The sequence below is a fragment of the Ipomoea nil genome, unplaced genomic scaffold (assembly GCF_001879475.1).
Source record: "Ipomoea nil cultivar Tokyo-kokei standard unplaced genomic scaffold, Asagao_1.1 scaffold0465, whole genome shotgun sequence".
Taxonomy (NCBI): Eukaryota; Viridiplantae; Streptophyta; class Magnoliopsida; order Solanales; family Convolvulaceae; genus Ipomoea; species Ipomoea nil.
Window position 1 is genome coordinate 847,534 of NW_017616893.1, and position 14,967 is coordinate 862,500.

Here is a 14,967-nt window from a genome sequence, read left to right on the forward strand (position 1 = left end):
ACAAAATAAGAGGAAACATACCCAAGCTCAGTCATTAGCCTTTGTTCCTCTTGTTCACACATGGATATCAATTCATTGATAGATCATTCCACTTTATATGTGATGTAGGAAATCCTAAAAGGATTGTACTCCTGAGGAAGGGTATCAAGTGCAAAACGCACCACAAAAGCATCTGGTAGAATGATTTCCAACTTCTTTAACTGCGCCGTAATGTCGCTGATTTGCATGATATGCTCACGCATGCCCTTGATAGTGGAAAGCCGCAAATTTCTAAAATTCATTATTATAGTTATTGCCAAAGCTTTCTTTGAGTCAATGAAGTTATCATCAATAGCTTTGAGCAAAGGCTTAGCTTTCTTAATGTCCTCAATGAAAATACGAATTTCATTGGAAATTTTTAACTTAATGAAGAACACAATGCACACATAATCGATTGGATCTCTCTCAAAAGCGAAGTTGATTGGCTTCATCAGTGCTTTCTGCAGTAACCTTAGGGGGTTCCACATTGAGGACAACGTAGTCCAACTCTAATAATTCTAATTGTAGGAGAATATCATCTTTCTACTCTTTGTTGTTATCTTGTTAAGGATATGGATATCAATAGTTACTATTTAGGTGACAGGTAGAGATACTGTAAAGAATAACGATAAAGGCTTGGTTAGTGTTTTCGAGGCACAAAAGAATTAAAGTGCATATTTTACCAAAGTAAAATTATATAAAAGATAAATTCGAATGCCATAAAAATTGCATGTGGGCTAAATTTTAATGAATCTATCAAAACTGAATGGTGAAAAATGGAATGGGGGGTACAATTTGAGTTTTTCCACCCTTAATGACAAAACTACCAAAACTATATGCCAATACATAATCCCTGTGGACAAATTATGATCATAGTTTGGCATTTCATCCTAATCAATCCTAAAAATACAATAAAATTTTCTGTGGGCTAAATTTTGTCATATTGCATAGAATTAATTACAAGGGTATTGCCAACTCTTGATGTGAGTTAATCTAAAGATAATGCAAGCAATTAAAAATTTTGTGGCTACTCTTTAATTACAAAATTGTAATCACTTGGCAAAGAAGAATTTAAAGCCTAGCAAACAGATTAAACCATATGATAGACAATCATTAGGTATACTTTCAGGAAAGTTGGTTGAGACGAAGCGTAGTTAAATACCAACCAACTCCTTAGACAGAATAGTATCGCAAGGCGAATAGTAGCAACGAGGCTTTTAAGCTAGGACCATAGAACTAGTATTCCTCCTCAAGAAACTTCCCTAAGCCATGCATTCTCATATTTGAAGTAAAATCATTTGGAAGATCTATAAGATGTAGATATACCTATAGATAAGGCTTTAAATAGGGTAAACTAGAATTTTGATGTACTTTATGTGCTTTATAACTTTAAAAGACACGAGTAGAGTAATAACTGAAGGAGTGAAATAATATGCTTAATCTATCCTTAGGCACTAAATTCACCTAAAAGACACTATATCATGCATAATAGGCATATAATTCAGACCTAAAAGGCTCTAAATTCATACTTACAGACATGCTCAGATTATGCATATTATAACCTCATACTCCAATCCACAATTAAATTCTAACACTTAATACAATTTAAACTGAAAATTCAATATTAAATTAAAATTTAAACAAATTTAAAACTTAATAATTTGTTCAGAAAAATTAAATAATAATTTAATATCAACTTTAGGCAAAAAAAAAAATCAATTTGATAAAAACATTAGAAGAAGTCAAATATGATGAATAGAATAAAATAAACTTAAGGAAGCCCAAAACCAAAACAGGCCCATAATAAATTTTTTTTTTTTTTAGAAAGAGCTCAGGTCTAGTCAAATTGGGCCAAACCCAGCCCAATCACTTAAGGCATTATCTTCTTCAAACACACCCTAGCAACAACTATGGTGAATCAGACGCAGCAGCGAACAACGAAGGGGACAAGGTCGCCAATCGCCTGAAGGAGGGGACAGTAGCATCATCACCACCGGGAAAGCCCGGCTCCGCCACCACTGCTTGACCTCTTCGCAAACCAGCGCCTGTCTCTGCCGCTTCACGAACCAGCCGACTGACGCTCTGCAGAACACGACGTGCATTAGTATCGTGTTGACGTCACCGACGGTCCACCCGTCATCACCGGAAATAAACCACCATTGTTGACGGCAATGAAAGGAGAATAACCGGAAGAGCAAAATTTTTTTTTTTTTTTAATGTAAAGACTTCCGGCGTATTGGGCCACACTTTTTAAGAGAATTTCCTTACCTGCTTGCGATAGAAGCTTTTTATTCCAAGAGCCGATTCTCTACCTAATCTTATCGTCAATATAGGAAAAGGTTCCTTTCTTGTTTCTTCCTACAAAAGATGGTTGTCCCAAATACTTCCCAAAGTTTGGAGCCTGAGATATACCCAAAACCTGCGCCACATCCTCCCTAACTACATCAGAAGTGTTCCTGCTAAAGCACACACTAAATTTATGATAGTGTACCGTCTGCCCAGATAAACTCTCGTACACAGATAAACAATGTTTAACTTCTCATACTTCCTGAACATTTGCTTTGAAAAACAGCAAAGAACAAGTGAGATATTTTGGCGGGGGGGCTCCTCTGGCAACCCTGCAACCATGTATTGACCCCTGGAGTTGGGCATGTTCTAATAGTAAAGAGAGGGCCTCTGCACAAATAATTAACAAATAGGGAGATATAGGAACACCCTATCTTAGCCCCCTGGTAGGGACCACATGCCCACTACGTGCTCCATTAATCAAGAAGCCATAAGAGACCGTAGTGACACAGCACATAACGAGTTCTACCCAACTACTGTCAAAACCCAAAGCCACCAGCATCTTACGCAGGAAAGACCACTTCATTCTATCATATGCCTTAGCCATATCTAATTTTAAGGCACCCCAACCAACCGCACCGCACTGTTTTCTATTCAAGAAATGGTCAACCTCCGCAGCTAAAACGATATTGTTTGTGATGAGTCTGTCAGGTATAAAAGCACTCTGTGAATTAGAAACTACCCCCTTTAACAGTGGTTTCATCCTGTTTGCTATCATCTTAGCTATAATCTTATAAACAATATTACACAGAGCTTTAGGCCTAAGATCATATATTAATTCAGGGACCTTCTTCTTAGGGATAAGCACGACATTTGTACCATTTAGACCCTTTGGGAAGGAACGAGAATTAATGCAGTTAATCACGAAAACCGAGACATCACCCCCCACCACATCCCTAAAGTGTTGATAAAAACTCGGGTTCATCCTGTCAGGGCCAAGGGCTTTATTAGGAAACATAGAAAATAGGGTAGCTTTAACTTCCTCCATCTCAAAATTATGACTTTGTGTAACACGGGGGGCCACAATACTAAAGAAAGAATCCCCAACAAAGGGGTTGCTTGAACGGAAAATATCATCAAAATAATACTCTTCATAGCATCCCCCTCCACCCAATCCCCACAATCATTCTTAAGCCTAGAGAGAGTATTCTTCTTCCTATCGTCAGAGGCATACCTGTGGAAGAATTTAGTGTTGGCGGTTGCATCCTTCAACCAGTATTGTTTTGCCCTTTGTTTCCAAAAGACATCCTCCATGGCTTCAAGACGACACAAATATGCCTCCAATCGATACTTAGTCATGGAAACGGGGTCCCTAAGGGCTCTCAGGTACTCCTGTTCCTTGCGAAGATTCTTGATTTTCTCGTTGAATTTATTGAATCGGTCATCCTCCCCCCCCCCCCCAAACGACGTATGAGACGATCCCCACACAGCTGAAGACATCCATGTAAGCCCAAAACCCTCCCTTCCTCCCATGCCTCCTCCACGACACCTCTGCACCTCTCATCATGCAGCCAAACCATCTCAAACTTGAAGCCCCTTCTTGTCCTTCCACCACTCGTCCAGGGATCTAGGATCCCTAAGAAGAGGGCCAAGTAATCAGAAGAACGTGTCAATAAGTTTACCACCTTGGCCCCTGTCACCACAGTACGCCAAGCATTCGAGGCTAAAGCCTTGTCGTCCAGTCTTTCCTCCATCTAATCCTTAGTGCCTCTCCCCCTCTCCCAAGTAAACGGATAACCCTCCATAGGCAGCTGAAACAGACCACAATCATCAATGACATCCCCAAAACCGCATAGGAGGCCATCAGGATGGGGTTTCGACCCCGTTTCTCGTGTTGAAATAGGAGGTCATTAAAATCACCTAGGATAACACAAGGAAGATCGGATCTTCTAGCAAAAGTTCTAAAAAATTCCCACGACTCACTTCTTCTGCTACGTTCAAGAAAAACCATAGACACCAGTCATACGCCAATTTAAGAAACCAGCAATGCTCACCTCCACATCTACATGATTCTTCGAACAACTTAACAGCCTTGCAGTGTTCTTCTTTCGCCACAACAAAGCTAGACCAGGCCACCACTCAAACCAGTACGTTCAACATAGAATAAACCATCGAAGCCAAGTTTGATGCGGAGACGTTTAGCATGTATCCGCACCACCTTGGTTTCCATGAAAAAAATGGAATTGAGCTTCTTACGAGACACCAGTCTACAACTTTGCAAACTGTGCGTGATTATCCAAGCCACGACAGTTCCAACTTAGAGTAATCATTTGGACGGACGAGTCTGGGAACTAGAGCTCGCAGAGAATAAGTTTTTTGAAACATCTGTCATTGCAACATCACTACCACCGCTCCCCGGCCGCCTACCACTGCCCCTTGCCGTCTCTCTTCGCCGCTTAATTAGAAACAACAAAATATGAAAAAAAATTTGTACACTAATACTGTACTAAACTTAACATTATGAAATATTGTATTGGATTAAAAATAATTTCAGTTAAATTCGTTGACCGAACCAGATACATAAAATGAGGAGAAGGAAATAAATAATAAATAAATCCCCGAATTTTTATTTTTTTTTCATGTGAACTCAAGTGTGTACTATGTATGTCAGTATGTGTGTGCATATATATATATATATATATATATATATATATATATATATATATATATATATATATATATATATATATATATAGAGGGAGGATATTATAAAGAGTTATACTACATGGACTTTTAAATTTTACTTCTTTGACGGGTGATAAGTTACCTTTTTTATGTGGATCTCAGTACAAATGTCTATATCAAAATTTTATGTATGAGACTAAAAGTTAGGAGTAAAAAATGAGAATATGTATAATATTTTTATATTATTAATAAAGAAAAAATAGGTAGGCAGCTCAACGGATAGAAACAGTGCGTCACATGGTAGCAGTCTTCGAAGTGGTCAGACTACAAAAATCAAGATATGTCATATGAATCAGAATTCAGAAGCCCTAAAATAAATAATACTCCGTAATTAAATATATGGTAATGCATAAATCATCATGATTGATTGGGCACTTCAATATCCTGTACGTGAAACCCAATAAACACTTTCCTCGCACTAGTACGGAGCTGAATAAATTGTGGAGAGACCGAGAAACAGCAAATTTTACTGTTGACCATGGTTCATGACTCCATGTAGCTGAATGAATTATGATTTGACAGTTCAGTTTCTATTTTATTATACATACATATATATATATATATATATATATATATATATATATATATATATATATAGAATTAATTTCACTTTTGGTCCCACGACTTTGGATGTTCTATCACTTTTGGTGCATAATTTTAAAATTTTTTAATTTTGGTGCCTAACTTTGTTATTTTTATCAGTTTTGGTCCTTTCGGCCAAATTGACAGCGAAATGTTGCTGAATTTTATATTTTTAGGGGTAAAATTGTCATCTCAAGGAAACATCTTCAATATCTAATCAAAATCATTGTAAAATCATATCTATAGGTGTTTGATCGATGAGAATAATGGGGAAGACGGGCAGAAACCAGACAAATCTATGGGATTTATAGTTTCGACCATTGGCAAACTCTTCTTTTCCTCTTAATATGATTTTTCTTTTGTTTAAATATTGAAGATCTTTTCATAGTATGACGATTTTGCCCCTAAAATATAAAATTCGGAAATATTTTACCTTCAATTTGGCTGGAAGGACCAAAACTGATAAAAATAACAAAGTTAGGCACCAAAATTAAAAAAATTTAAAGTTGTGTACCAAAAGTGATACAAACTCAAAAGTCGTGGGACCAAAAGTGAAATTAATTCTATATATATATATATATATATATATATATATATATATATATAGGTTCTGGTGTGATTAGGGTGCCGAGGTGCGGTTGTGCGGTTTAATCTGGGTCATTCATTTCGTTTAAATCAACGTCCAGGATTACCAAAATTTTAAAAAAGACGTGGTGGTAATTTTGTAATTTTTGCATCTAGGTCAAAATTAAGGTGAGCGAATCTGCGATTAATGTGCGTGAGTTTTGTATATAAGATGCGTGAGTTTTGTGCGTAAGATGCGTGAGGTTTGTGCTTAATGTGCGTGGGGTTGTGCTTAACGTGAGTAGTTGTTAAAACTTAAAGTCTGTGTGAGTTAATACTTAAAATGCGTGGGTTTTGTGCTTAATGTGCGTGAGGTTGTGCTTAATGTGCGTGGGTTTTATACTTAATGTGCGTGAGTTTGTGCTTAATGTCAGAGTTGTTGAAACTTAAAGTCTGTGAGTTAATATTTAAAGTGGTGGGTTTTGTGCTTAATGTGTGTTGGATGAAGAAGCATGCGACACATCTAAATGACCAAAAGCGTCTACAAAAGCGCCTACCAAAACCTAAAGCGTATACCAAAAGCGTCTACCAAAACCAAAAGCGTGTCTTCTTGTCCAACAATGTGCGTGGATTTTGTACTTAATGTGCGTGAGTTTGTACTTAATGTGTGTGGGTGTTGTACTTAATGTGCGTGAGTTTGTGCTTAAGATCTAACAGTTAAGGTGCGTGGCTTTCTTCCAAACACGCGTTTTTTTAAAAAAAAATTTCATTGATTTGAGCCGTTGATTTAGATTTGATCAACGGCTCAGATATATATATATATATATATATATATATATATATATATATATAATTGAGATCAAATGCGGTAATAAGCTTTAGGTAAAGGATGGAGTTTAATCTCAACCCTTGATCTAATCAAAATCAACAACCTAGATTGAACACAGATTTAAAAAAAAATGTGGTGACAATTTGATCTTTTTGCATCTAGGTCAAATTTAGGAGGCGTTTGGTTCACGGAATGTTAGTTTACCTTAGGAAATGTTAAATTGATGTGTTTGTTTAAAACTGAGGTACGTAATATAATCATGTTTGGTTTAAAAGTTATATTTTGATGCTATATTGCCTTTTTACTTTAATACCCTTAACATATTTTCGTGTATTTTAATAAATTTTAAAAGAAAATAAGTAAGACAAAGGTAACATATATTAGTACATGATTTAAAAATACTTAACTAAGAGTTTGAACTCAAAAAAAAAACAAAATTACTTTATAAACTAACATGACGTAATAAGAAATAAAATAAAATATATAATTATAAAAATAATTAAATATGATACATATAATAAGCTAACATAAAATATATATTTCATACTAATTAGAATTAAAAGGGCAAAAATAAAAATTATGCAAGGGAATCTTACAAACCCTAAGGGGGCGTTTGGTTCAAGGTATCTCAGATTACCTTGGTAATCTGAGAAAGGTAATCTTAGATTACCATGTTTGGTTTAGGTAATCTGAGAGGGTAAGTAATGTAAGATTACTGCCACGTAGGAAATGGGGGTATATTTGAGGTAATGTGATTACCAAGTTTTAGTTAGGTAATGTGAGATTACTTTTCAATATTTCAAAATTGCCCTCATTTATTTCTCTTCTATTCATTATATAAACCTCATTATTCAATTATTATTATTATTATTATTATTATTATTATTATTATTATTATTATTATTGTTGTTGTTGTTGGTTGTTGTTGTTGTTATTGAATTACGCATTGCATTGCATTATTATTATTATTATTATTATTATTATTATTATTATTGAATTTCATCTTTACTTACAGTACACATTCAATCATCATCATCATTATTATTATTATTATTATTATTATTATTATTATTATTATTATTATTATTATTATTATTAGTAGTAGTAGTAGTAGTAGAATCATCTTGTTAAATTTTGAATTATGAAAAAAAAAAAAACTTGTAATTTACACCTTTCAATTTCTATGAGGGCATTTAAGTAATTGATGTAATATAACTTAAAATATAACCTTCAACCAAACAAGTTAATGTTACATACCTACAACTTTAACCAAACACATCAGGTAATCTTACATTCCCAAAATCTCACATTACTTACCCCAGGTAATCCTATTACCTGGGGTAATCAAATATTCCGTGAACCAAACGCCATCCGATGTAAGGGAATCACATTTCCTTCAAAATCTAATGTGGAGGGAATGTTATATTCCCTTGGCTAAACAAGATAACTTGAACCAAACATTGGAATATTCCCTTGGTTACGTTATATAACTTGAGCCAAACGACCCCTTAGGGGGCGTTTGGTTCAGGTTATATAACATAACCAAGGGAATGTGACATTCCAAAGCTCACATTCCTATGTTTGGTTCACATTATCTCAGGGAATCTAACATTCCCCATGAATGTCACATTCCCTCCACATAGGATTTTGAAGGGAATGTGATTCCCTTCAATTTCTAAGGTTATGTAAGATAACATTGGTTATGTTAGTTTATCTTTCTCTCTCTCTCTCACACACACACACACACACACACACACACACACACACACACACACATATATATATATATATATATATATATATAATTATAATTATTTTTGTAATTATATATTTTTTATTTTTATTATGTTAGGTTAAATATAAAATAATTTTGTTTCTCAAGTTCAATATTTTAGTTAATATTTTAAAATTATGTAATTATATATGACCAGGACTATGTGGTCTAATAGTATCCGGGTTGGACTTCCATTTGGAAGATTATGAGTTCGAGCCTCAGTGAAAGTGCTATTGGTTCTTTGTGTTTCAGTAGGTTGAGAAAGTATATGAAAACTAGAACTAGTAGCTTTCAAAAAAAAATATGTAATTATATATGATACCGTTATCTTATTTATGTTAAGGATATTATAGTGTGTGAATAAAAGATAACTATAAACCAAACATGATTATATTACATACTACATACCTCAATTTTAACCAAACACAGGAATCTAACATTTCTAGCACTTTAACATCTCTAGGTAATCTGACATTCCGTAAACCAAATGACCCCTTAAGGTACATAGTTTCTCTTCTTAAGGTGCGTTGTTTTCCTTCTTAAAAGATATGCAACGTAGAAACATTGTCAGTTATGCAATGTGATGTGCCACCTTTACATTTCCTAACGGTGAAGACTGTAATCGTAATCATAACCACCAATCACATTCTATCTTCACCACTTTGTGCTTGCTTACAATAAGATCTATTTTATGAATTTCTGAATACACTGCAACCATGTAGGTTAAATTGTAGTCAGTGATCAGAAAGAAAAGGAGGAGATACATAAGACTTGTTAATGTTGGCAGAAGGCGCATTTTTTTAAAACGTAGGAGTACAATTTTTCTTGATTTGAGCCATTGATCTAGATTAGATCAACGGCTCAGATTTCACTGACATATAAGAATTATAATTATTATTCACAAATTACTTGTAAACTTCTCTTGGCCAGTATATTATGAGTGAAGCTGTGTTGTTGCACATATAAATAAACATAAATGTGTAATTCAACTATCAGTTTAGCTTTTTAGTTGAGATGAAACACATATTTTAAAAGTGGCAGTTTTTCCTCCTGATATATTAAATTGATATTTCTACCCTTAAAGTAAACATTTTATTTATTTTTCTTCTCCAACAAATTATTGCTTATACGTAGGGATGACCACGATTCGATTTGAACTGAACCGGACACTGTATCCATTGAATTGAAAATTTCCGGTTATGATTCAGATCCATATATAATCCAATATTTGAATTTCAGTTTATTAAAATTATGAATCAAAAAAACTGGATCTTGATACGTGAACTGGCAATTCCGAATCCGATTCGCAATTTTAAATCGTCTTTATTTTAAAAATTTATTTTTTATTTTTAAAATAGTCTAAATTCAACAATAAATGTATTTTTTTTTCAGTTCGGAACATGAACCGGTCGTTCTGGTTCGCGATTTTAATAAACTCTAAATATTAGACTTCGATTCTAAATTGTAATTGGAATATTTTGGTTTGATTACTGTAGTATCGGTTCGGTTTGAACCAAATCCTGGTCATAATTTGTTGGAGAAGAAAAATAAATATTGAGTAAATATATCCATTTAACATTTCAGCGGGGGAGGCCGGGGGGGAAACAACCACTTGAATAATTCAGAGAGAAAAATACTATAATATAACTCAAGTGTAAAAAGTGCTATTTTCCTTCTTTTTTTTTTCTTTTTTTTTTTTTTAAAGATTAAGTACATTTTCCTTTTGTCTGTTTGCCATTCAACACTCAATTAAGCAATACTTCATAAATCTGCATTATTAATTCAATATTTAGTACGTACTGAACGAGAATCTTATTATCACAATAAGTTAATCATATATAGAATTAGAAATTAATATCATGATATTTCTTATAATAAATTTATCCTACATTCAGTTAATCATATTATCACTTGCATTTTAATATTAATAAATTATATACCTTCATATCACGTGCCCACCATCATAGCCCATACGATATTTTTTCTCTCTCTTTGTTGTACTGTTGTTTTAACAGCACGATTGATTCACGGAATGAATTTTGAGGTAAGAAGAATACTATTCATAAGGAATGGAATATGCAATGAATAGAATAAGAATTGTATTATATTGTTTGATTCGCGAAAAGAATGGACTTTAGGATTACATTACAGTGTTTGGTTGATTTAAGGAATAGAAATGAAATATGTTTTAAAAGACAAAAGTACCCTTATAAAAATATGTGATGGTGGTAGCAGTGGCGTTGGTGGTGACTGTGGTGACAGCGGTGGCGGCGATGGTGGTGTCGGCGGCGACGGTGGTGGTGGAGGTGGCAGCGACGGTGGTGACGGCGGTGGTGGCAGTGGCGGCGGGGTGGTGGTGGCGGTGGTGCTGCTGGGGTGGTGGTGCTGGTAGCGGTGGCGGCGACGGTGACGATGGTAGCGGTGGCGGTAATAATAATAAACGTTATAACATTAACATGCATGTATGTACAATTTGAGAAATCCTAGAATTTTGTTGGGAGATAGACAATACAAGAAAAATTATATCATTACCAAAGCCAAATTAAAGTAGTCGAAAACATTTCCGTTGAATGCACGCAACATATACTTGATCCATAAAATGAAATTGTCAGACGAAATTAAGATAATTAACATTGAGGTTGGTGAATAAGTGAATATTATAATTTAGAATAGGTTAGGGGCCGAGGGAGACGTATTTCTTTGGGGTAATCGCACTTTTAGTCCCTCAATTAGTACCCATTCTGTAATGTCATCCTTAGTTCCCAATTTGAACACATTTGGTCCCTCAATTATTCGACTATTAAGCAGATTTGGTCCTTCTGTCTGTATGACCGTTTAACACCGTTTAAAGCATGGGTAAAAGTGAAATTTCATATAGCAATGTTTATAATAAGTATGGGAAATCGCACTTTTGGTCCCTCAATTAGTGCCAATCTGCAATGTCATCCTTAGTTCCCAATTTGAACACAATTGGTCCCTCAATTATTTGACCATTAAGCAGATTTGGTCCTTCTGTGAGACCATCAGTTTAATTAACTCCGTTTAAATCAGGGGTATAATTAAAATTTCACATAGCCTTGAATATAATAAGCTAATTTTTCCCCCTTCTCTGCCCGATTGTTATTTCCGCCGTCGCAGATGCTCCGCCACCGTCGAGAAATGTCTCGGCATCCACCATTTGCGAGTCCACTCCCTACCCATCTTACTGCCAAACTGTTCTCCCCAGCAACAACTCTTCTTCCAATGTCTATGACTATGGCCGATATGATTCTTCGTATGCAAATCCTTATCCGTTGCGCGCAAGTTTCTGTCATTGATCCAGATGTACCTTCGCCGCAATTCCAAGTCTTTAACCACCACCGCCGTTCGAGCTCTCAAGGATTGCGAGTTCCACGCCGGTTTAAACATGGATTATCTCTCCAATTCTTTCAAGACTATCAACGGGACTTCCCGGTATCTCCTGGTGTTGGAAGTCGACGACGTGCAAACATTGCTCAGCGCCATTCTCACCAACACGCAGACGTGTATAGACAGCCTGCAAGCAACGTCATCGGCTTGGAGCGTTAGGAATGGGATTGTGGCGCCTCTGGCGAATGACACGCGGCTGTTTAGTGTTTCTCTGGCTCTGTTCACTAAAGGGTGGGTGCCGATGAAGAAGAAGGCCGCCGGCGCCAGAGCTTGGCGTCCGACCAAGAAACAGCATGGGTTCCAGAACGGGCGTTTGCCTCTAAAGATGTCGGAATGGACGAAGGCGATTTTCGAGCGAGTTAGCCGGAGAAATCTCCTGCAAACTCAGGAAGATGACCAAGTTCTGGTGACTGACATTGTGGTTGTGAGTCAAGATGGGAGTGGAAATTTTACCACCATTAATGACGACGTCGCTGTTGCTCCCAACAACACTCTGTCCGACGATGGCTACTTCCTCGTATACGTGACTGCTGGCATGCACGAGGAATATGTCTCCATTGCCAAGAACAAGAAATACCTGATGATTATCGGCAACGGCATTAACTAGACCATCATCACCGGAAATCACAGCTATGTTGATGCCTAGACTACTTTCAATTCTTACTCATGTGAAATTTCAATTATACCCCTGATTTAAACGGAGTTAGACTTATGGTCTCATAGAAGGGCCAAATCTGCTTAATTGTCAAATAATTGAGGGACCAATTGTGTTCAAATTAGGAACTAAGGATGACATTGCAGATTGGGCACTAATTAAGGGACCAAAAGTGCGATTTCCCATACTTATTATAAACAATGTTATGTGAAATTCCACTTTTACCCATGCTTTAAACGGTGTTAAACGGCCATACAGACAGAAGGACCAAATCTGCATAATGGTCGAATAATTGAGGGACCAAATGTGTTCAAATTGGGAACTAAGGATGACATTGCAGAATGGGTACTAATTGAGGGATCAAAAGTGCGATTACCCCTATTTCTTTTATTTCTAAGTTTTTATGTCTTGAAAGAAATATTAAATGGGGCAACCTCATTAACTTGTCAGATTATTAATTTAGTAACTATAATATTACAAATTTGACTTTTAATAAAATAAATCTAAGTAAAATTTACTTAGTATATATCTTCAGATAATAGTTATGAATTTCTATCCTCATTCAAACAAAATAATAGCTAAATCAGCTTGCGCCTTACACAATAGTATACTTGTTTACGCCTCACAGAGCCTAATTGATATAGTATGCCACGAGTCTGGATAAGCTAAGGTATGATTTAGTTTCACACTTTTTATACACATATATGTAACATCAATTTGTATGTTCACGTACTCTGCTCTCTCTTATTCGTGTTTATTGTTCAGTTTATGTTGCGACTTGCGAGAGATACAATAAACTAAAATTGTGAATTACTTTCTTTTTCTTTGGTGGCTGTGGATTCTTGCAAATTTTATTGTAGGTCTTCATGATACGAAACAAATCATTAATTTTAGTTGACGTAATTATTTTTGGAGTAAATACCTAAAATGGTCTCTCAATTATAGTTAAATTCACAAATTGATCATTGACTTTCAATTTTTACCAATTAAATCCTTAATTTTGTAATTTTAACATGATTTGATCCTCCGTCTATTTGACCGTTTGTTGACTGTGATTTTTGAGGATATATATGTAATTTCATGGTCCATCGTCAGTTTTTTAAGGTTCCGGTTGCATTTTCAGACCGCACTCTAGTTGAGTTCGTACTAGAGCGAAGAAGACGACGTATTTCCGAAACGGTGCAACATCATCCTGGAGGCCTCCATGTGCTCCGACGAGAGCTGCAGGTTCTTCTGGAGATCGTCGATGATGCAGAATCGTGGCGAATAATGCAGAATTGTAAAATTACATATATATCCTCAAAGATCACGGTCAACAAACTGTCAAATAGATGGAGGATCAAATTGTGTTAAAATTGCAAAGTTAAGGACTTAATTGGTTGAAATTGAAAGTCGAGGACCAATTTGTGAATTTAGCTATAGTCGAGGGATCATTTTGAGTATTTACTCTTATTTTTGTTACTCAAGTTCAGTCTCAATCATAGTTATATTTTTAATATATGTCAATATTTTTAGTGCTAATCATTTTGTGCATTGTGCTTTTAGAGTTGTACTCAGTGTCGCAAAAATCACCCCTAGGTCGTGGCAATTTCCTCCCTAGGCTTCTGCCTAGGCGGCCGGGTTAACTCGTCTATTTCGATCGAGTTAGCCAAGTTAACCCGGCCGACTCGACCTAGCTAATTTTTTTCATTGATATAACATATGTGTGTGTGTGCACGTGCACGTGCACTATTTTTCTTTTGTTTTTGTAGGTAGTCGCCTAGGCCGTCTATGCGCTAGGCGCTACTCGAACGCCTGACTAGCTCCTATTGCAACAATGGATGTACTATATAATTTTTTGGACAAAAATACCTCTACCATTATGACTTTCTTTATCTTTTCCATTATTATTACCATGCACATTCATCCACCATATATTTTCTTATATTCTTTAATAATAATAATATTTGTAAACATTATATATTGGATTAATATAATAAATAAATTTGATTTCATATACGGAGTAGATTTTATATGTATGTATGTATGTATGTATGTATTTGATCATATGAGAACAAGTCGTCCTTAGAAGAAAACTAAGAACCAATCCCAACCTTACATTTGAAA

General features: G+C 35.5%; 1 pseudogene; it reads left to right on the plus strand.

Moving 5' to 3' along the window:
* Positions 1–11,650: 11,650 nt before the first annotated feature.
* LOC109173055 lies at positions 11,651–12,903 on the plus strand (annotated as a pseudogene).
* Positions 12,904–14,967: the final 2,064 nt, after the last annotated feature.